This window comes from Myotis lucifugus, unplaced genomic scaffold (assembly GCF_000147115.1).
Source record: "Myotis lucifugus unplaced genomic scaffold, Myoluc2.0 scaffold_114, whole genome shotgun sequence".
In the NCBI taxonomy this organism is placed as follows: domain Eukaryota; kingdom Metazoa; phylum Chordata; class Mammalia; order Chiroptera; family Vespertilionidae; genus Myotis; species Myotis lucifugus.
Window position 1 is genome coordinate 3,420,221 of NW_005871162.1, and position 23,914 is coordinate 3,444,134.

Genomic DNA, 23,914 nt, shown 5'->3' on the forward strand with positions numbered 1-23,914 from the left:
TAGGGTTTTCCAAAATGCTGACACGCCGAGCTCAAAAGGTTCGCCACCACTGGGCTAGCAAAAGGGTCTGAGAGGATGAATCCCAAATCGTTTAGGGAGGTTTCCTCTGGGGAGCAGGACAAGAGAGGACTTTTCACCTTTCGCTCTCTGTTCTGTATTGAGTGACAACAGAAAAAGAGGCCCAGCCTGGGGTGAGGCTGCAGCACCAGCCCTGGTTCTCTTCCTGTTTCTGAATCGCACCACTGCTTGGGAGAGGCAGGCAGGTTGCATTTTCCAAAGGTGCCCGCATCAGTCTGTGTCCCACCTTGCAGGGGGACGCTGACTCCTCCAGGGAGCGGTGGGCTAAGTTTCATCCCCTTGACCTTGGGTGGGCCTTGGGAATGGTCTGACCAACCCGGTGCTGTGGGACTGCTGCCGAGTGACTTCTGAGACTAGATGGTAAAAGGCGATATGGTTTCTGCTTGTCTCACTGGACATGTGCCGGAGAGCCCTGAGCCAGCATGCAAGAAGTCTGGGTACCCCGCAATGGCCATCCTGGGGAGACCATGAGGACAGGCCACGTAGCACCTCTGAGAGATGTCCGAGGAGCCCCAGCTGTGGTAGCCCCTGGCCCAGGCAGTGTCCATGTGAGTGCAGAACCCTTCAGACGAGCAGCCCGCCCTGTGGGACTGCATGAGGGACCCCCCAGCCAGAATCCTCCAGTGGAGCAACCCCCAAATTCAGGACTCTTAGAAACAGAGAGATAGCCCTGGCCAGTGTTGCTCAGTGGTTCGAGTATCCGCCCACGAACCAAAGGGTCAAGGGTTTGAGTCCCGGTCAAGGGCATGTATCTGGGTTGCAGTTCACTCCCAGTAGGGGCATGTGTATGGGAGGCAACCAGTCAATGTGTCTCTCACATCGATGCTACTCTCTCTCTATCTCCTTCCCTCCCTTCCACTCTCTCTGAAAAAGCTATGGAAAAAATATCCTTGGGTGAGGATTAGCAAAACAAAAATAAAATAAAGGAACTGAGAGAGATAAAAAATGCTAAGTTTGGGGGTGATTTGTTGTTCCGGAATAAGTCCTGTAGAAGCCAGCAGGGAGCATGAGGACTGTTCCAGCAGCCAGCCTGCGTTCCGTGGAGACCCACTGTGGACCAAAGGGCAGAGCAAAGGTCCCGGGGGACGCCTCACCCCTGGCCCAGGGCCCAAGAGCATTTTGTCCTTCACGCTCCAGCGTCCTCTCCCAGCCCGTCTCAAGGACCTCGGCCGTGCCAGTGTTCATTCTGGGCTTCCCCTCCCCTTCTCTGCTCACCCTCGTGTCCTTTCCCAGCAACCCATCTGCGTCTTCTTACTTCCTCTCCCCCGCCCTCCCCTGCCCTCGGAGCTCAGAGGACCCTGGCCCAGGTGTGGGGGCGGCCCGTTTGGAGACCTCTCTCCCTTCCCTCCTTGTGCTGTGGACATTGGGCCCTGGGTCCCCAACGGGCTCTCCACCCCCTTCTTTTGGGATTTGGCCCCTCCCACTGCTCTGACCAAGACCTGGAATGGGAGCTAACATCTCCTCACAGATCCCTGCCCCTTCCCCCCCAGAGGCCAACCAGGAGTGAGCACTGAGCCAACAGGCCCGTCCGAGCCTGCATTAGAGGAACAAGAGGCCTTCTGGAGGTTTCCAACCCGAGAGCACAGGGGAGGGATGGCTGTTCGTTTCTCTGTGGCTGAATGTCGCGCTGGAGCTGCCAGAAGCCAGGTTCCTTTTCCGTGTGGAGATCGGGCCCCTGCAGAGGAGAGTCACTCCAGCTCACAGGAAAAGAGGGGCCGGGACCAAGAAGGGGAGTCCAGAGGGCCCCTGGTTCTCGGGGGGAACGTCAGCTAGCACAGACATCTTTCTATCTGTTTAATCTTCGGAAGCAGGACAGTGTGGGAGTCGGGAAGAACCACGTCACTGAGTGTCTTTTGTTGTTATTGTTTTTGTTTTTTGTTTTTAATATATTTTATTGATTTTTTACAGAGAGGAAGGGAGAAGGAGAGGGATAGAAAGTTAGAAACATCGATGAGAGAGAAACATCGATCAGCTGCCTCCTGCACAACCCCCCCCCCCCGCCCCCCTTTCACTGGGGATGTGCCTGCAACCAAGGTACACGCCCTTGACCAGAATCAAACCTGGGACCCTTTGGTCCGCAGGCCGACGCTCTACCCACTGAGCCAAACCGGTCAGGGCTACATCACTGCGCTTTAACCCTGGCTTGCCAAGCGGTGTGACCTTGGACAGGTACTCAGTGATTTCACGTGTAAAATGGGGGCAGTCACAATAATTCCTTCCTCGTAGAGTTGTTGAGCGGACTAAGCAGTTAAGGTCTAGAGAGCTTATGGAGGGCCTGGTGCCCAGTAAACCAGGTACCATGTCGCCTGTTATCACTTTTACTTGGGTTGGAGTTTCTGTCACTTCAGCTGGAAGAGTTTCGATCAAGATCAAACCTTCCCCCTTGCCTCTGGGTTAATATGTTCCCAAGAGCCCATGTGTCCCAGGAGCCGGAAATTGCCAAGCCACACAGGTGTGCCAGGAAATGTCAATCAGAAGTGCTTCCCCCATGCCCTGCTCTGGCGCCTTGGCATCCATCGCCGAACTGTCCTGTTCCCACACCTGGAGAGGGTGGAGGCAACTGGGCTCCTCTCCCTGCCCTTTGGCCTACTCAGGCTGTTTACAGATTTCTTCCCTCTGATCTGGAAACCAGACACCCTCCTGCCTGGGTGCTTGCCTGGGCCGCAGCCTGGCCCTGCTTGTGTGTCTGTACCTACAGGAAATTAGATGTGAAGCTGGGGTATGGAAGAGAGAGCAGAAAATGCAATCTCTCAGGATCTTTCTTTTCTTTCCTTCCTTCCTTCCTTCCTTCCTTCCTTCCTTCCTTCCTTCCTTCCTTCCTTCTGTCCTTCCTTCTTTCTTCCTCACTGTCCGTTTTTCCTGTTTCTTGGCCTCTATTGAATGTTTGTGTTTTCCGTCATCCAGGTAACTGACTTAGAGGAACGAGGGGATTTCTGGGAAGAGAAAGAATGAAAGAAAACTCAGTTCAGGGGGGGATTTGCTGGGATCCCGTTCATTGTATGGGAAAGGTTGGGACCCATAGAGGCCCTCATACAGGCGATGGCTGGTCAACTGCCTGCAGGGCGACCCTTGCTACTCCCCGCACCTCTGACCTCCAGGAGGAGCCGGGAGTATGCTGCTGGGAGGCAAGGTTGGGGAGCAGGCAAAAATGAGGGACAAATGCCGAGGTTGAAGTGGCGATCCCAGGAGATGCTGGACAATTGCACTCAGATCCGGATGGTGGCCTGGGAGCTCTAGGCCAGTTTCAGGTGTAGGTCCAATTTGAAAGAGCAGAATAGGCTCTGAGCTTCCGATGTGTGATTCAGAGATGGTGGGAGGGCCAGCCTGGGAGAATAGGAGTTCAAGGGCCCCAGCCAAAGAGGCTGTCCAGGCAGCCTGGCATCTCACGGAAATATTCTGGAATGCCTAGCATTTGGAGAGACTCGCAACTGTCTAAGGACTGTATTCCTTGGGACTAGAGTGTCACAGTCAATCTTCCAAGCCCCATTAGCCAGCGGGGAAGAGGACTCATATTGTGCTTGTTTGTCTGTGATGCACAGGGAGGGGGAGGGCAGTCTACAGGGATCTGAACACACCTGTGAGCCCTAGCCGGTTTGGCTCAGTGGATAGAGCGCTGGCCGGGGAACCGAAGGGTCCCGGGTTAGATTCCGGTCAAGGGCACGTGCCTCAGTTGCAGGCTCCTCGCAGGCCCTGATTGGGGCATGTGCAGGAGGCAACCAATTGATGTGTTTCTCTCACATTGATCTCTTTGTCTTCCCCTCTCTCTTCCACTCTCTCTAAAAATCAATGGAAAAATATCCTCAGGTGAGAATTAAAAAAAAAAAAAAAGAACACATCTGTGAGCTACAGGGCTGGGCAGCGACTGGGGCAGGAGCTGTGCTTTGGTGGATCCCAGGTTCTATTCCTAGACTCGCCACCCACCCATGCTCTGATGTTGAGCATGTCATTTAGCACCCCTGAGCCTCCGTTTCCTCATCTGTCTGATTACAGGGTTGGTCGTAGTCATCTTTAGGGTTTGGCATTTGCTTAGCAGATCCCCAAATTTGGCTCATAACCAAAAAGAGAAGTACAGAATTCCGTATTTCTCAAGAAGGCTGAGAAGAGTGAAGGCTGCTTCACTTCTCTTGTGGGATGCAGTCAGATGTTTGGGTTGGGCTAGTTCATCTTGAAGGTCCCTTTCATTTTCATTCGTTCATGCCTCATGTACCATGAATTCAGTCATCATTCATTCATTTACTCAATATCTCCTAAGCTCCTATGTGCGAGGCACAAAACTTGCACAAAACTTCCGTTCACAGAGCTTTACATACAGTTTGATTCTATACGGTAGGCGTGCAGTTCTACTATGACAGCCTACTATTCTAACAAGGCTTTCTGTGTGCCCACTGTGTGTCAGGCACTTGTGTTCCAGGTGCTGGGGCCAGGTGCTGGGGCCAGGACTGAGCCAATGTTCCCGTGGCGCTCGCTCACGGGAGAGGTGCGATGAGCAGGGGACAATGCATGAGTGTTCAGTGCTCTGGGGAAGTTAGCGGGGGGTGTGCTGGGGGTGGGAGGGTGGTCGTTGATGACAACCAGATCTCTTGTACCTCTGCCGTCTTCCTGGATGAGTAGGAAGGAAGCTGGGACACCTGGGCCTCTGCTCAGTGGAACTTGCAGGCTAGTCAAAGTGTGAGCTGGGCCAGGAGACGCGAGAACCCACTTGTACCACTCTGCCAAGGTGGTGACAAGTTATTATTTATGACAATACATTCCAAAAGCATGAAGCGCTTGGCTGGTTCTGGAAGCTGGCAGGTGTCACAGGGCTCGTGCTACGAAAAGCATGCATAGTGGGTCAGTTTGGGGTCATAACCCCTTCTGAATATATTTGGGTGACTTCTTGAAAAACACATTTTATTCTTTTTAATTTTATCTGTTTTCTTTTAACACATTTTTATTAAAAACAAACAAACAAATTATAGCCTGGCTGTCATGGTTCAGTGGTTGAGCATCGACCTATGAACCAGGAGGTCACTGTTCGGTTCCTGGTCAGGGCACATGCCTGGGTTTCGGGCTGGATCCCCAGTGTGGGGCATGCAGGAGGCAGCCTATCAATAATTCTCTCTCATTATTGATGTTTTCTATTTCTCTCTCCTTCTTCCTTCCTCTCTGAAATCAATTTTAAAATATATATCTTTTTTAAAAAATAAATTAATTAAAAGACAAATTATACACATAACAATAGGTTGGGAAGATATAAAATGGTATACATTGCAAAGTGAGTCTCCCTCCTGCCCCTGGCCCGGCCCACCCACCCTGGCCACTCCAGGTAGCCTGGAGGGGTCTGCATGGCTCCTCTGCTGGTCCGCGGGCTTCTTACACACTTGCATGCAGACTGATACTCCTAAAACTTTACAGCCCCTTACCCTCCCCTTCCATATGCCTGCTACCCTGAGGGAAGGCCCAGGGGAGAGTCCCAGAGGCCTGTGAGAGGCTCTTACAGGAGGAAGAGAAGCAGGCCCTGTCCAAATGGGAGCAGAGCCCGGCGTGGCAGGGGGCGCGAGTTTGGAGTCAGCAGACCTGGGCACGAATCCTGGCCCTGCCTCTTTCCAGATGAATGACTTGGGTGATGAAGGAACCCCCGCCCCCCCTCCCCAAGCCCAGGCCCCTCCTTTGTAACTGGGGACGGACATTACTGCAGGGAGAGGCTATGAAGATTGCATGAGCTTCTGCAGTTAGCCACTTGGCACATGGCTAAGCAGCAAAAAGTGGATGCTTTTTGCAATGATCACGAAGTGGGTTCCGGGCACCCTCTCCCCCCTCGGTCCCTCTCCGCCCCGCCCCTGCAGAATATGTCTGCAGACATACTAAGGTCAAGGGGCACTCTTGTGAGGATGTGGAGTCCCAGACAACCTGTGTGTGTCTGCGTGTTGGTTCCGCTTTGGTGGGCCCCAGGTTCTGTTCCTAGACTTGCCACCCACCCATGCTCTGAGGTCGGGCATGTCATTTGACATCTCTGGGCCTCGGTTTCCTCACCTGTTTGATGCCATGGCTGGTCTTAGTCATCTCTAGGTGCCTCCTGCCCTCACTTGCCAGGATGATGTGCTCAGGAGAGTAAGCTGGCATGTGCCCTCCCAGCTGTGGCCTCAGGAACAGAAACGGAGCTGGAAGGAGCCTGGGCAGCCCTTGCCCCCTGGTGTGAGGAGCGATGGGCTGACTGTCTTCTTAGTGCTCTCTTTCCTCCCCTGTTTTCTTTTCTTTCTTTCTTCTTTTTATTGTCTAAAGTTTTACACATGTCTCCTTTTCCCCCGATTGATCCTGCCCCCCAATCATTCCCACCCTGGGCAAGCCCCCACCGCCCCAGTGTCTGTGTCCATTGGTTATGCTAATCGGCATGCATACAAGTCCTTTGGTTGCTCTATAACCCCCCTCCCCTACCATTTGTCTCTGGATCTATTCTTGTTCATCCAATTATGTTGATCATTATATCCCACATATGAGTGAGATCATGTGATATATATCTTTCTCCAACTGGCTTATTTCACTTAGCATAATGCTCTCCAGTTCCATCCATCCTATTGCAAATGGTAAAAGTTCCTTCTTTTTTTACCGCAGCATAGTATTCCATTGTGTAGATGCACCACAGTTTTTAATTCACTCATCTGCTGATGGGCACTTAGGCTGTTTCCAAATCTTAGCTATTGTAAATTGTGCTGCTATGAACATAGGGGTGCATATCTCCTTTCTGATGGGTGTTTCTGGTTTCTTGGGATATAGTCCTAGAGTGCTGGCGAGGATGTGGAGAAAAAGGAACCCTCGTGCATTGCTGGTGGGAATGCAGACGGGTGCAGCCACCGTGGAAGACAGTGTGGAGTTTTCTTCTCCCCTGTTTTCTGTATCTCTTTCTCTTCCCTGACTGCGTGCCCAGGAACAGGTGTGCATTCCCTAGGCGCTTGCCCAGCCCGGGAGGGTTCTGAGAGCAAGCAAGGCCAGACTCTGAAGGAAGTTGAGTCGAGGGGTGGGGATCAGCGGGAATCAGACTCAGGAGGGACAGGAACAAGCATGCCCAGCTGGCACCCGTCGTGGGCGGATGGGACAAAGGCTACTGTGGCAAGTCACTGACTGTGCCTGTCACCCCGGAGCCAGGCTCCAGGCTGCTGTTGTCAAGGACAGGGCGGGCTGCTGTGGAATGAACAGCGCAGCGGGCAGCTGTGTGACGCCGGCCCAGCTGTGCTCACGGCCACGTGCACACCTGAGCTCCTGCTCGACAGGTCTGCCTGCAGCAAGGCGGTGAGGAGGAAGCTTCCTGGCAGGTGCGGAAATGCCATCCTGCCTGGGGCGGGGCGGGGGGGGGGGCGGTGAGAAGAAAGCCGCCCTGGGAAAAGCCTGATGCCATTGTGCCTGTAGGGAAGTTCACCGGGGGGTGTGGGAACAGCAATGGATTTCATCGTTCTTCCATGATTTCCACGTACAAATGAGCGATCAGAAAGCAAGGCCACACTTCGGTGGTCGTCCTACCGGCCGCGGTCACTGTGTTCATGCCTCGTTTCCTAAGGTAGACAGGAGGCCACAGGGGCAGGAAACGAGATGATTCCTCGTGGCAGAAACCTCCTGCCTGACCACCCCAGCCCCCGGCCTTCCTCACGGTCCAGGGCCTCAGGGAGAAGAGGCTGCAAATGCTTCTTGCAGGGGCCACGGGGAGGAAGAGAAGCCGGGGAGACCCATGAGCGTGCAGAAGGCTGAGCTTCTCCAGGGAAAAGGGAGCAGGAGCCTCCTGTTTGCCCCGCTGCACCCACACTCTCCCCCGGGGACCCCCCATCGCCGACCACGTGCCTGCCCAGTGCTCAGAGCCTCGAGGAAGGCGCACGAAGCTGTACCCGCTGGGGCCTCCGCTGCCGGCTTCCCTCCCCTCCCTGCTCTCATCAGGCACCCTGCTGACACCCCAGGGACCCCGTGTGGGAGACGCAGAGCCCATCTGGGCGTCTTCAGAGCTTTCGCTTAGCTCGTGTTGGGGCTGCTGCCTGTCCCCCTGTCGGTTTTCTTCTGGGAAAGCCAGGCCCTGTGGGGAAGGCCCCTCAACGCTGGTCCTGCCGAGCCAAGGGCAGGGGGCCTTTTGGGAAACTGGCTGCTTTGCCCCTCAGGGCCCTCCTCTCCGCTTCCCTCACAGCTGAGCCGCCCCCTCCCCCGCAAGCAGCCACACGCAGAAGACATTAGGGAAGGCCTAGGCCTGCACAAGACGACTTCTGCCCACCCCATCCTGTGCGGACTGGTGTTAGCAGGGCCCCCCCTTACCTTCTCTTTAGAACATGTGGGAGCCTGCACAAGGGCAGTCTTACAGCACGTGGTAGCCTGGGCTGGAAATATGTAGCCTTACATGGCCACAGGACTTTGCAGGAGTGACCCAGGCCAGGATCTTGAGATGGGCAGCTCTCCTGGGTCACCTGGTGGGCCTGATGACTTACCAGCGCTCTTGTCGAGGGAGGCGGGAGGTCGGAGTGGAGAGAAGATGCCCCGCTCCTGGCTTTGAGGATGAAAGGATGGGCCAAGAGCCAGGAACGCAGGCGACCACTGGAAGCTGGAAAGGACACATTCTCCCTGGGGGTCCCAGGAGGAAGGCGGCCATGCTGAGTGTAGACTTCTGACCAGAACTGTCAAAGAGACCATGTATGCTGTTTCCAGCCACTCGATTCGTGGCAAGTTGTTACAGCGGCAACTGGAAATGAACTCAAACATGAACAAATGTCATGGCTCCTCCTGTGATTGCTTTTAGCATCTATTGATGAGTAGAATACACGGCAAAATGCCACCTCACATTCAGTGTTCACCACACGGCAGCTATAAACATCTGAGAAGCAATGTAACTTACACTCAGTTCATGCCAGGTGATGGGTTCATGCACTCACCCATTTACTCGTTCATTTATTTGTTCATTCATTTGCTTGTTCTGAATGTGACCTCTGACCCAGGCGATCTGGGTTTAGATATCAGCTCTCTTAGGTAAAGCCATGTGACCCTGAGCCCCTTCTCTGTGCCTGTGTCCTCACCCGTAAATGGGAATAATGATAATACCTACCTTATATTATTGTGAGGATGACACGACTTAATGTGCAGAAAGCATTTGGGAAAGTGCTTAGCATACTGTAAGTACTACAAAAGTGATGGTTTTTATTTTTATTAAAACATAAAGTAGCTGCAAGAAACATAGTAATTGCTCTTTCAATAGATAACGTATAAATGATTTCTAGTCCCAAGAATGCTTCGCAGAGAAGAAAGTACTACTGCTCATCTCAAATCGATGCAAACGCATTCTTTCCTAATGGGTTCTCAGTCTGACCACGAAGCCCCATTCCTCAGATATTCATTCCTACCATTAGCTAGAACTGGAAGATAAACCCCACTCCTGGTCCGACGTTTCTCATTAGGACCCTCAGAACCAGACTGGGGTCTCCGAACTACTGGGGAGCAGGAACTCTAGGTGCCCGCACAACAGTCATTTACTTCTTTGTTTGGTAGGAGGCAGCAATGTGCCCACCCTGCAGGCTAAGTTGTGCCTGGGTCAAGCCTGTTATGTAACCCCATTAACCTTTGCCAGTTGGATGGGGCTTGTGACCAGTTGTAACCCATTACACGTGAGAGCAAAAGTCGAATGGTGGATTTCGGGCAAGTTTTTCTTTCCTGATAAAAAGAAAATGTCTACTTATGGTTCAGCCAGGAAGACAGACATCACTCTAAGTATTTCAAGGTGGAGGGGGCTTAATACAAGGACTTCAGTGGTTACACAGCCAATGGAAGGGCTGGAGGAACAACAGTGAAGGTAAACCAGCCCACGTCTCAGGTCACTGCCGCTGTCAGAGTCAGGAAGCCATAGGAACAGAGGAGCCCGCCATGCTGACCAGAGCCCTCTGCAGACCACAGCGGGTGAATTTTAGGCAGATTCCAAGAGGTCACTACAAAATCTCATGTTCGCTCTTCTCTTTCTCCTTCCTAACCTCACGCAGGTGCACTCCAACCCAGGTCCCTGCTTGCAAGGGATTCTGGGATCTGTAGTTCTCAGGCTCCCAGCCTCTGTGGTGAAGGGCATCTACAGAATGTAGGGAATGGCGTGAAGACCCTCTGGTACAAAGAGAAAATGTTTCTCTTCCTACGTTTGTACTTTTAATTTGTTCCTAAGTCAGGACAAGAAGCACAAAAAAGATATAGCCAATCCTGTGACTGTAAGGTGAAGGATTAATTCACTCACTCATTCACTTTTTAACACACATGTGTAGAGGATCATCCTAGGTAGACGCTCTGGCTCTTGACTCTCACTGGCTACATTGCTGCACAAATGAGGACACCACTAGCAGCAAGTGAAATCTTTTGAACACCTTTAACAGCAATATTTTGCTGGAAACCAAACTATTTATATACATTATCTTATTTCATCCTCAGCCATACCAAGGGATTGTATACATACACTTTCCACACTTGGAACATAAAATGAGCACTAACAGGAGGACACGTGCTGTGTATTCCTTATGTTCCAGGCACTGGTCTGAACTCAGTACACACTTTAATTTATTTAATTCTTCCAACAACCCCGGAGTTAGGTCCTATTATCGTCACCTTCTTCATGTGGGTGACGAAACTAAGGCAGAGAGAAGTTAAGAACTGGCCCAAGGTGGAGCTGAGATTTGAACTCAGGTAGTTTGGACCAGCATCTGTGAACTGAATCACGACTCTATGCTAGAAGCTAATGACAGGGACTGTGGGCCGCTGCATAGCCCTTTGTATTATTTGACTTTTTCATACGTTTTTCTAAAGATAAATGAAGGCATTTCCAAGCAGTGGAGAGTTTAACCAGCACATTCCTATTCATCCTTCAAAGCCCAGCTCCTCTGGGGAACCCTTCTGATCCTTCTCCTCTATTCTTCTCTTCATCTCTGTGTCTATATCTAGTAGCTGGTATACACTTGGTTCCCAGGAAATGTCTGTGAAAGAAACATCCCCTAAAAGCCACCTCTGTACCGCCCAGCTTCCCGTGTCTCCTACAGTTCTTCCTAGAACGCCACCTCCTAGAGCACTACCTTCCCAGTGTAATTCCTTCGTGGATCGCCATTAAGTGACTTGAGTGACCAGCTTGTCCTCAGCTGGCCTCGCCCTCCTCACCGATCTTGTTCACAGTGCTTCAAATCCCACCCATTCCCCCAGACAGCCCTCAGGCGACACACGGTTCCTCCAGCCTCAGTGAGAGCTTTCTCCTCCGGCTTCCCTCCGTGGGGTCCGTAACACCGTGATTTCGCGCAGGTCTGTCTGGGGTTGCCTGTTACCACCTCCTGTCCAACGGGTGAGCAGGCAACATGGCAGCTCTCTTTCCTCTCCTGTCCCCTTCTTATCGGGATAACAATGAACTCAACCAACCCCAGGAGTGTGGCAAGAAAAGCTTTCCTACAAAGGTTGGTCCCCCACCAATGGTGGGTCAGCTGATGGGTTTCCCTGCTTCCTCTAAAAGTCCTTTTCTCCGCACGTGTAAGCATGAAGTCCAAACTGTGTAATAACTCCCACGAGGCTCATCTCACGCAGGTCCTCCCCCTCCAGCCACACCCTGTCATGTACGCTACACTCGGTCATGCTGGACTAAACTCTCCAAAGCTGTGAAATGCTTTCCTCCTTCTGCTCTTCACTCAAGCTGTTCTCTCTCCTGGAATGCCCTTCTTCCTCTGTGAAGCTTCCTCTGTGTTTCCAGTACCTTTGTACATGAATATATGCCTATGACTTATAAGTATGTCGCTGTGTGTGTGTATTCACTTATGGGAGCAAATAAATATGGGAAAGGTACAGTCACCTTGCATTCTAGCTATCTTTGTAATTCTTGTCTCCCTTGCTTAAAGTTCCCCGATTGCAGGAACTGTGCATTGGGTAGAACCATAAAGCTAGACAATCACAAGGGATAAAAATGGAATTCAAACTCCCCTAGAGACCCACTGGGGGATGGATTTTGCATGAAGGGCTGTGTACCATGGTTGACCCAATCTGGGTCTGGTGCCAGCCATGCATAGAAAGGCCTTAGGAACCGTAGAGACACGGGTGGGGGAAGGGAAGGGGAGGGGAAGTTCTCAGAAGCCCAGGAGGGGTGTGGGGTGTGGGGTGTGTCTTTTGGGATAAATGAAAGGATAGATGTTCGCTAACCTTACATTCCCACTGGGCTCCGACCAAGTGTGTCTCCTCCCTGCCTGAGTCTCCTCCATGACTCATTCCAACTCTTACCTTTGTCATCCAGTTTCCCGAATTTCCAACCCTCCCTCTCCTCTCCTCACCTGCACAGGGTGTCTGTAGTCTTGCCTGCCCAGAATCCCTTGGTGCTAGCCATAGGTCCCCTCTTCTTTTCCGTTGGGGAACTAGTCCCTTCCACCAGAGTTGAAATTAATTATTTATGATGCTCAATCTTGAAGGTTGGAGCCTTTGGGAGTGGGGGTGGGGAGGGAGGAAGAACATCTCAGCAGTTGGAACAGCATGTGCAAAGGCATCAGGGCACATAATGTGGAGGCACTGAGGAGTGGTGGGGGTGGGGTAGTACACATGGAGAAGAAGATGGGGAGAGGACAGGGGAAGGTCATGTGGACAAAAAACAGGGAGTTCTGTGGAAAGTAACCTCACAGGGTGATCTGATCATAAATTCCTAACTGGGGCTCTGGCTGGCATGGCTCAGTGGTTAGAATGTTGGCCCAAGCACTGAAGTGTCACGGGTTTGATTCCCTGTCGAGGGCATGTACCTGGGTTGCAGGTTCGCTCTCCAGCCCTGGTCAGGGCACATGCGGGAGGCAACCAATCAATGTATCTCTCTCACATCAATGTTTCTCTCTCTCTCTTTTCCCTTCCTGTCCTACCTTCCACTGTCTCTAAAAATCAATGGAAAAAATATCCTCAGGTGAGGATTAACAAAAAATAAAATTCCTAACTGTGCAGGTCATGGAGGGTACTCATGCCCAGGTCTATAACTTCTTCAGTGAAGGGTTTTGTTTTGTTTTGTTTTGTGTGTCATCCTTGCACAGGGGCCATGCTAATCTTCTCTGTGTCGTTCCAATTTTAGTATATGTGCTGCCGAAGCAATCACTGAAGGTTTTAAACCACCAGCCCTTGTTCTTGTGCATCTAGGTTAACACACCTTTGAAATACCCTTCAAAGGGGATATTAACCCTAAAGAGAGCACATAATCTTAACTATCCTGTAATCCAATCCTGCCTTGCTTTCTCCAATCTTCCTGATGACCCCTCCTTAATTTCAAATGCATGCAAGAAGCTGCAAAACTATTATTCTCTAGAGCATTTGAGATCTTGCTCCTGGCATATGTCATCAAATAAGAGATCAAATAAACTCTAATAAAAATTCTCTACATGTTGGGACATTTTTTACGTAGACAGTAAAGAGCCTGATCACCCTTGGTGCAAAGGTGGAGTCTTTCTCATTCTGTACCCTCAACCCCAAGCCAGCTCATAATCCCTCAATCAGTGTTTATTAAAATGAATTCAGTAGTTGGGTCTAATTCCCTCTAGGGCCATACTTACTCTGAAACTGGGAAAGTGAGTCAGCCAAAAAAAAATCTTCAGCCCTAACTGGTTTGGCTCAGTGGATAGAGTGTCAGCTTTCGGACTAAAGGGTCCCCGGTTCGATTCCAGCCAAGGGCACATGCCCGGGTTGCAAGCTCGACCCCCAGTAGGAGGCGTGCAGGAGGCAGCCGATCAATGATCCTCTCTCATCATTGATGTTTCTATCTCTCTTCCCTCTTCTTTACTCTCTGAAATCAATAAAAATATATTTTAAAAAATCTTCAACAGGCTTAGGCCAGAGAGATGCAGAGCAGAGGCAGCATCCCAGAGCTGTGGGGTGGCCCTAGAGCCCTCTTGGAGTGGGCGGAGCTTCGGCAAGGCAGCTGGGTCCCCTAGCTGTCAACCATCCTCCTGCCCACGTGCCCCTCCTCCTGCCTCAGGGGACCCAAGCAGCTATGACTAGGATTGGGAAGCTGGATTAGCAGTCAACTGTGCCACTGGACCCTCTTCTAGCACTCAGACTCCAACTGTGGCTGGGTCAGCTGAGGAGAGGTAGGGGTCTGTGGCCACAGGAAGTGCCTCTGATATCCTGGGAATCTGTCTTCCAATTTTCCAATTCTGCTCTCCTTACTTTTTTTTTTTTTTTATTTCTATGGCCTCTTTTTTTTTTTTTTTTTAAATGCTCATTCTTTTACTTATTTTTATTTCTTTTTTTATTTTAGAAACATTGATTTGTTGTTCCACTTATTTATGCATTTATTGGTTGATTCTTGTATGTGCCCTGACTGGGGATCTAACCCGCAACCTTGGTGAATCGAGATGATACTCTAGCCCACTGAACTACCCGGCCAGGGCTGTTTCTATAGCCTCTTAAAACTCCTATTTGGCCAAGACAGTGAGTCAAAACTCCCTGAGGACCTGTGGCAGGCAGCAGTTACCTTCTGAGTCATTTGCTGCCTAACACCCTGCCCACCCAGAGAGCTCACCCTGCAGAATCAAAGCTGGTTTCCCACCACACCCCTTCAACAGGACAGTCTCACTTTGTCAAGGTCATAGGGCATGCCAGAGGTCAGAGCACATTCTCTGCCAGGCAGGAAGGCTCTGAGATCATTCAGCACGGGCCCAGCCCTTGGTGGCCCCATGACAATTGCTTGAAAGGGTTGCTTCAAAACTAAGAGACAGACACATAGGTCTCCAAGTCAACCCTGGTGGAGAATTCCGGTCTGTTGCCACTGCTCATTTCAGTAGCAGGACCCAGGCTAGGCTACAGCGACAGAACAACCTCCAGATACAGTGGCTAGGATAAAATAGGAGTTTCTTTGTCCAGAGTTTTTAGGGAGACTTTACCATTCTCTTTGCATAGGTTCCACCTCTGGCTCCAGAGTTACTTTAGTTCTTGTGATGTACCAGCTGATGGGAAGGAGAAAAGGGAGACAGGGAGCACTTACCCAATCAAGAGAACAGAAATCACTTCTGTTTACAGACCATTGGCCACACTCAGTCATATGACCACACCTAGCTGCAAGGGAGGCTGGGAAATGTGGTCTTTAGCTGGACAACCATGTTCCTACCTAAAACTCTATTATTATGGAAGAAGGGGAAAGTGGATCTTGGAGAACAACCAGCAGCCTCTGACACTGCGAGGTTATAAGACCTGGTGAGATCAGAGTCCATGCGTCTGCTGCAGCTGCTTATGACATCCTGGGTAGCGGTGATGCTGAACCACTCCTGGCCTCACACACAACTTTCTGTTTCCACCATTGAGCCAATCAACAAGCCTTGTTCATGCTCCAATAAAACCTGGAATTGCAAAAGGGGGAAGAGAAAAGTCAGTTTGGAAACAATAATCACATAAACAAGAGTGGATTATGGGACAGTTAAAAGCCATTTGTGGGGAGCCCCCGAGATCTGTGCGACTCAAGTGTAGTCCATGGGTTTATCCTGGTCTGGAAGTGTTACCAGACCGAGAGTGAGCCTTTAGAAACTTTAAAGCTATATGACAGAATAATTTCATATTGGTTGAATATAATAGTGAAAATTACAGCTTGTATTTTCTATATCTTTTTAAATTTAATTTTTCATTTTTATTGTGTTTTACATAAGCACTGGTTTATGACAGATAAGAAGAAGAAGAAACTGTTCTTTTTCACAGATAGTTTGAGAAGCACTGATCCAGGCCTCAGGAATTTTGTTCAATTTTCACATGTGGCTTCATTTATCTGGGAGGGAAGTATAACTCACCCCATTTTGCAGATGAGAAAATGAAGGCTGTGAGCTTAGTCCCACAGCTGAAGACCACAGAGCTGAGGTGGCAGTCCTCCTGGTGAAGGCCAGGAGCCACCCCCCCCCCCCCCCCCCAGCTCTGAGGGTGCAGGGACCAGCTCTCAGGCTCCTTGGGACGCAGGCTGCCGATGCAGCCGTAGCCATACCCAGAACACAGAGGCCGTGCTAGGCATCGAAACAAGTTCCTGTGTGGTGGTTCCCAAAGGGCCGTCCACCGTGCACTGCAGAGCCCTTTAGAGACAGGCTTCCCTTAGAAGGGGACAGGCGTGCAGCTGAGGGCAGTGCCAGCAGGAGCCTGCATGTGGGTCAGGGAAGGGGGACAGGGAGCCATACGGGGGAGGGGCGGGGAGGGGGCTTTGCCTCTGGCCTTGGCTCCTCGAACAAAGGAAAGCACAGTTCAAGACCACCACGGGGTTCATGAGGGGCCGGTGCAGGCCTACCTGCCGCGTTGCCTCTCAGTGGCCATTGCCCCCTTTCCGGCAGCAGCACAAGGTTTTGCTTTGGGGGATCTCTCCCTCCCTCCTCCCTCCCTGGGTTTCCTGGCTCCCGGATCTGTTCAGGGAGGAGAAAATGACCCAGTGAGAGCCAAGGAGACCCAGTGAGGGTGGAGCTGAGGCTTTCCCTCTGCAGTTAAACCTGGGAGGGTGTGAGGCTGGAGCTGGTGGGGCCGGCTTGCCCCAGGGGAAGAGCTGTTTGAGAATGGAAGGGACCCAAAGGAATTCTGCGAAGAGCTGGAAAGAGAGACACCAGGCCTTAATGACAGCATCTGAGACCTTGGTCAGGGAGGCGAGGGCAGCCTCAGGCAGAGGTGGAGGAGAGCAAGTGACAGCAGGGTCAGCAGGTACAAGCAGCCCTGGGAGGTCTGGGGGAAGGGAAACCAAGGTGAGGAGAAAAAGGCCAGTTCAGACTCCCCGGGAGGCTCAGGAGGCAGCTGATCAATGTTTCTCTCTCATCATTGCTGTTTCTATCTCTCTCTCCCTCTCCCTTCCTCTCTGAAATCTATAAAAAAAAATTATATATATAAAAAGAGGTTTGAATGCTTATTAGTTCCCTGGCTGTGTGACCTTAAACAAGTGACTCAACCTCTCTGAGCCTCGGTTTGCATTGTTGTAAAGTGAAGCTGGTAAAATCTAACTCGGGGTGGGTGGCTGCTGTGAGGGTTAAGAGAGGCTGTGTATGGAAAGCTCTAGAAGAGTCCTGGCTGATAGTAGGTACTCAGTCAATGGTGGCTCTCGTTGCTATGATTGTTGACTTGGTTCCCTCTGCCCACCTGGTGAGAGTTCTGTCCTCCTGGCGCAGGCATTGTCTCTCTCCTTGGCATCTCTCTCCTTTCCCTTTTTAAGGGCATCGCTGCTGCTCCCAGCTGCACAGTCAACTCCAGTTCAGACCCCCTCAGAATCCTGGGATCCTGCCAGCAGTCATGGCCCAACCAGCCCGAGTCCTCGGCTAACATTCCTGCTAACTGTAGTCAGGGATCTGCCTGAGGTCTGTCCGGGTGTGTCTGCGCCTGAGAGGGGGGCGGCGAGGGGAGGGGAGCGGCAGCTGTTCTTCTGTCAGCCAGTCACATCAAGGGTGAGGCCAGGGCACAGCCTGCCCAGGCCAAGAACAGGAAACAGGTGGACTTCGCTGAGGCCCAGATGGGGGTGGCCACGAGGAGGCCCAGGCCTGGGCATCGGGAGGCACACGGTGGGATGGGAAGGTCTCAGTCCTGAGTTCCCAGGCTGGCAGTCCAGAGGCCCTCGCTGGGTTTCAGGTTGCTTTGGGACGCGGCAATCAATGGACGCACGCTGTTGCGGATTGAATTGTTCCATCGCCGTCCGCCTCTCTGTTAGGGTGCAGGATACGTTGTTATAACGAAAGGCCCCAAAAGATGATAGAGTGAATGAGACAGGACTTTCATTCTCTCTCACATCACAGTCTGACAGGGCAGCTCTGCCTCATGTGGCCTCGTGTGAGTGCAGTTTTCTTCTGTCTTGTCCTCCTACCATCCCCAAACACAGATGTTCTAAAACTGGATGTTCCAAACATTCCAGATGTTCTAAACGGGGCTGGTCAGAATCCAGGCTCTCTGAACCTTCATGGGGAAAAAATGACATCCTGATTTCCACCAAGATCCACCTGAAAACTAGCATTTCCTTCCATTATGGCATCAGGCCACCAACACAGAAATATCGGCAGCATCTGTGACCTCGTCTCCAATAGAAATCACCTTCAGTTGCAGATACTGTGAAATGCTGTTTATTCTCGTCGTCGTTACTTTGAAAGCAGGGTCGTTTATTAGACCTGTTACTAGATTGTTCTTGAATGCATCTGCATTATTAGATCATAATTCTTTAATATTTTTATAATTTTTCAATAAAGTTGTTTTCCTTGGTAATCTCATGATTTTAAGGACATTGTTCTGAGAAGGGCTCATAAACGTCTCCAAACAGCCAAAGGAGGTCCCAGGCGAGCCCTCCCACCGTGTCCAAATCCCAACCCGACTCAAGCCCGTCACCCGAGTGCCTCTTGTTCCGCTCCTGCACCATTAGTTCTCCCTCTCTGTGGAGTCATTCCCATCAACATGTAAACATGCTGTTCTGTCTCCATCTTCAGACCCCTCTTGTCCCTGCCTCCCTCACCAGCTGCTGTCCCTTTCTTTGTCCCCCTTCATAGCAAACTCCTCAGGAGAGTCTACACCCACTGACCGCAGCTCCTCCCCTCTTCTTCTCTTAGACCCACTCCCGCCAGCCTTCCATCCCACCAGCCCACAGAAACTTCTAGTGACGAGGTCCTCAGAGATCTCCGTGCCATTAACGCGATGATCACTTCTCTCATCTCCCTAAGCCATCGCAACATTGGACCCAGATGACTATTCCCTGGAAACACCGTCTGCCTTTGGCTTCCAGACACCACACTCCCCTGGCTTCCCCCTCACCTCGCTGGCTGCTCCACTGTTTCATCTCCCTGACCCAAGCACTGCCAAGCCCCAGAGGCCAGACCTTGGCCCCTTCTCTGTCTACAATCCCATGGCCATCTCTCTCGGTCTCCTGGCCTTGAATACCAACCAGATCTGGATGGCTCCCGTTTTATTTCTCCAGGATGGACCTCTTCCCCAACTCCAGGCTCGTGTATCCATTTGTCTATGTGACTTTCAGAAACATCTCAGGCTTAAACATGTCCGGACCCCAAATCCCGATCTCATCCGGAAAAGTTCCTCCTCCCTAGGTGTTCCCATCTTTCCAGCTACTTAGGCCTGAGAGAGACCTCAGACTCATCCTTTCTCCATTCTGTCCCTCAGATCCCACTTCCCATCATCTTTGTCTTCAAAATCACGTGGAAATGGGCCACTCCTCATCCCTGCACAGCCAGTCACCAGTCCTGTCCATGCTGCAACCATCTCCCATCTGGATTCTTGCAATAGTTCCTAACCGGTCTCCCTGATTCCAGCCTCGCCTTTACAGTTTATTCTCAGCTTGGCAGATGGAGGGGTTCTTCTAAAATGAAAGCCAGCCCTGGCCAGCATGCTCAGTGGTTAGAGCACCAGCCTGGGGACAGAAGGGTCTCAGGTCCAATGACCTGAGTGTTTCCACAGGGGAAGTCCTGATCCGGAGGGCTGAGCGGGGAGAATGGTCTCCCCCCTCAGGGACAGCAGAGGATGCTGCTGACCGGGGAGTAAGAGCTGCCACGTGCTGAGCACCGGGATGTGCTGCTGTGGGATGTACCAGCTGATGGAAATAGTAGGACATCTATTGGGTGTTTGCCCCCAGTTCCTGGAACACAGCCTCTAAAACCCTTCTCATCCCCTGGGTGATCGGGGTGCTAGAAGCATCAATATTTGGTCTTTGACCCCAATTCCTGCCTCAGAGCTCCTGAAGCCCTGTCGTTGCCTGAGTGGTGGTCTAACAGGAGTGTCTTACACAGAGCTCCCAAGTCCTTTGGAATTTCCTGGTTGACAGGAGTGTCCTTTGTTCTCATGAGGTGACGCCTGGTGGGCTCCCGGATGAACGGGGCTGGTCACCAGAAAGAGCAAGCCATGACTGGAAGCTTGGGACTCCCAGCGCCATCCCCCACCCCCTGGGGGCGGGAGCGGGCTGCAGATGGAGCTAATGGTGGGTCACGCCCACATGCTGACCCTCCATGAAGGTCCCTGAAGCACGTGGTCTGGAGAGCTCTGTGTTGGTGCCGTATCAGGGTGCGGGGAGGGTGCTGCACCTGGAGGGAGGGAAGCTCTGCTTCCCCTCCCCCGCACCTTGCCTACGGACGCCTCATCTGCATCCTTTCTTATGTAATAAGCTGGTAAAGGTAAATACGTGCTCCCTTGAATTCTGTGGGCCATTATAGCGAGTTAGCAAACCCCAATTTATAGGCAGTGGGTCAGAAGTCCAAGTGACAGCCTGGGACTTGTAATTGGCATCTGAACTGGAGGGGTGGGAGGCGGTCCTGCAGGACTGAGGCCTCAACCTGTGGGGTCTGCACCAGCTCCAAGCAGTTGGGTGGGAAGAGAATTGCAGGACACCCCGTTGGCGAAGTGCTGACAGCTGGAACACTATGTGGACAATTGAAAAACATCTGCACATGTTGGATGTCCAAGGTATTCTGAGTGTAGAAGAAACATTTTTTCCTTTGAGCCACTCTAAACGCTTTCCCCGTATTCATTTATTCATCTTCATAATAAAGCAGGAGGCAGGTGGATGCTCGGAGATAGAGAGGGATCTCCTAGTAAGTATCTGCTCAAGTTCTCGCAGCTGCACGAGGGCATGGCCGGGCCTTGAACCCACTGCGTCTGCTTCCCGTGTGTGCCTCTTGAAGTTCCATTTGCTGCCAGTGGCTCCTGGTGTTCCTCTGTGCCCCCCGAATAGAGTGTCCCCCTGTGGCCCTCCCTTCCTCAGGGCCCTCTTTCATTCTCACCTGCCTGCCTTTGTGGGATGAAGGCTCCCCCACCCCTTCCCCAAGCAGCCCACCGGCCCGGGGATGACTGGGCCGGAAGGGGAAGGAGGCAGACATTCGCTACCACCCCCACCCGCAGCGCCTGCCACAGCCCAGCTCTCAGGGGCGGGGGTGAGCAATTACCCGGAAAACGCAGGCAAAACTCCCACGGAGCCACAGGGCTGCTGCTTCTCTTTTTTTAAGGCTCTGATGTGACAGTGTGGTGGCAGGAATCTCATCCCCTCTCATTTCCCAGCTCCCATAACAACCCGGCCCCTGAGAACCTACTGCTGGGAGCTCGGAACATCAGTGTGCACCACGTGGCAATGAGAGTGAAACCCCAGGGATCTGGGCCGAACAGGAGCACAAACCGAAAGCAGCCAGCGTCCCTGAGGCCTGGGGCTCCTCTCCCTCCCCCTCTTAAACCGGCAAGACACCTAGATTTCAGTGCTGCCGGAGAACCCGAGCTACCTGCCCAGGCCCTGGGTCCTTCCAAAGTGATCGTTGCTAGAATAAGTCAGACATTGAACAGATACGCTCTTGCTTTAGGCACTTAACAGATATCCTCCCATTATGCGACATTTGGGGACAAATATGGCTTCCCTCATTTTCTGCACCCCTAACCCCACAGGGACCCAGCTGGCGGAAGCAGAGAACAGAAACTCGATAGAAAGAACCAGGATTCCTCTCATGGGGGATGGCATCCTGCCATGAACCCAGTAAACCGTTTTGTAGGTGAGCTCCTGGAGGCCGAGAGAGACTCCCAGCTTCTCATGGTCACTGGGCCGCTGAGTGGCAGAGCTACGACGAGACGCAGGCCTCTGGCTCCGGCCTGGCCTCTTGCATGGAACAGTGCACATGGGACGTAGTCCTGACCCTGCCAGCCCCGGGCAGAGGGGAAGCCCAACCCCGGAGGTGGCACAGTTGACAATTCCTGGGTTTAATGTGGCCATTTACTGCTGGCGTGATGGCCTAGGACATGTTTAGACTGGAGCCATGGCCACGTTCGATCCAACGGGACTCTCACGGGAGACGGTAGCCCAGGAGGGGGATGCCCAGACCCCACGCAGGACCCCAGCTGGCCGGGATCCAGAACCTGCCGCCTGCAGGCTGAGCTGGCCGGCAGCTGTGTTATGTTTGGCCCCAAAGCATCCTTTACAATGTGAATGTTTTGCTAACATTTAAAAATTAGGCAATCGACAGGAGACTTGGTATTTCTGGCATTCCTCACACATGCGAGCGTGAGCAGGCTTGCTGTCCCAGGAGCTGAGCTGGGCTGCTCCTCGGAAGGCCAGGGTGTCCTCCGTGGTCCCAAGTCCACAGCCATGCCTGCTGCTCACCCCCAGGAGGCCGCCCGTCTGGCCCCGCAGGCACCGGGGCTTTCGATTCTTGCTATAGAACAAAAGTTCTTAACATTTTTAAGGCCATGGTTAGAATTCAGGGGGTCCAAGAACTTAGGTAGGTAAAAATGACAAATTTATTTTCACTAACCTCTACCTCAAACCGAGCCTTTCCTCCCAGGACGACTATAGGCAGTGGCCACGATCGTGGTGGGATCTGTGACTGTCACCAGAAACAAATCACAGACATTTGCATATCACAGAGGTTGCAGATATTTCCAAATGCTGTTTATGATCATCACTATTCCAAAAGCATGGCCAATGGCTAGATCTTACTCTTTTTTATATTATTTTTTTTTTATTGATTTCAGAGAGAAAGGGAGAGAGAGAGAAACATCAATGATGAGAGAGAATCATTGATCGGGTGCCTCCTGCACGCCCCCTACTGGGGATCGAGCCCGCAAACCTGGGTGTGTGCCCTTGACTAGAATTGAACCCAGGTCCCTTCAGTCCAAAGACCGACGCTCTATCCTCTGAGCCAACCCGGCGAGGGCTAGACCTTACTCTTTAATGCACCTGGTAGAGAAGCACATATGTTGTGATTTTAAAAGTTTGGTTTTACAAACAAGCCCTGGTTACTGTTCTCAATATCACTGGTTTCGTTGGTCACTCGTGCATTTTATTTTATGCATTTATTCTGAGAAAAGGTCTGCAGGCTTCACCAACCTGTCAAAGGGTCCAGAGCTCAAAATTGGACTCACGTCTTCACAGTATGGCTGTCAGACCCCACGGGGTCAGGAAGGTAGTTCTAGAACTTTCTGAAGTGGGGCAGGAGGGGCACTGCGCTGCGGTGGCTTCCCAGGACTCTCAGCCCAGGGCAGGGCCCTCTGAGACCTCCTGGAGCCCCGAGAGCACGGGCCTCTGTGTAGGAGGCTGTGCTGTGGTTTTGCATCCAGGGCCTGAGGCTCAGCTCCCAAGCAGAGCCTGCGGAGAGAGAAAGCTTGGCTCCCAGGCCCGAGCCTAGATGCCCAGTGGGAGGAGGGCCCGGAGCCACATCTGGTCTCCCACCTCTCACTGGCGGAGCTGCGTGGGTGCCGCCTCACCTCGGACTCTCCCTGTGCAATCAGGTGCCCGCCCACGACATACCCTCCTTCTTGTTTCTCCTGCTTCCTCCAGGCTCTTCCCAGGAGCCTGCAAACCCACACAAGGCTCCGCTGTCCCCACCAACCCCCCTGTTTCCGCAGCCCCTCCTAGCAACCACCCTGCTCTCTCCCTCCCAGAAGGGAAGTGTGTGGTCTCCTCCCGTTTCCTCCCGAATCCTGGGAGCACCCACTCAGCTTCCAGTCCTGCTCCAGCCCCCATGCAGTTCGCTGAACTCACCCTGCTGCAGGCCAACAGAGCCGGCCCTGCCAGGACAGTGGCCCTGGGCCTCCCAGCCTGCTCCTGCCCTGAGAGCCGCCTCTTCCAGGATGGACATGCTGGCTCCTCTAGTTCCCATGATTCTGCTCTTTCCCACATCTCTTCTGGGCTTCTGCCAGCTCCTTTCCTCGCTGGCATGACCTTCCGGTTCCTCCAGTGGGCATGCCTTTGGCCCCCTCCTCCTCGTGCCCCAGGCTCCCCCGGAGAGCTCCTACCCCCATACCATGGACCATGTTTTAAAACTCAGGATGTCGGACTGGGGGGCCCCAGAGGAGGTGTTCGAGCGCAGGCTGGCCAGCCAACCACGAAGCTGGTGGGAGGTCACTCTGGAGACTTAAGCACGCCCCCTGCACCTGTGTGACGGTGGGTCTGTGAGAGGCAATC

At 52.3% G+C, this 23,914-nt stretch overlaps 1 long non-coding RNA gene and 1 other non-coding gene across 2 annotated transcripts; both read right to left on the reverse strand.

Moving 5' to 3' along the window:
- Window positions 1-9,794: 9,794 nt before the first annotated feature.
- LOC111826954 lies at window positions 9,795-14,995 on the reverse strand. The gene is made up of 3 exons (XR_002830404.1): window positions 14,928-14,995; window positions 12,351-12,493; window positions 9,795-10,135 (listed from the first exon to the last, which is right to left on the reverse strand). It is a non-coding gene; the product is annotated as an uncharacterized LOC111826954 (long non-coding RNA).
- Window positions 13,041-13,147, reverse strand: LOC111826959. Its single transcript, XR_002830406.1, has one exon. It is a non-coding gene; the product is annotated as a U6 spliceosomal RNA (small nuclear RNA).
- Window positions 14,996-23,914: the final 8,919 nt, after the last annotated feature.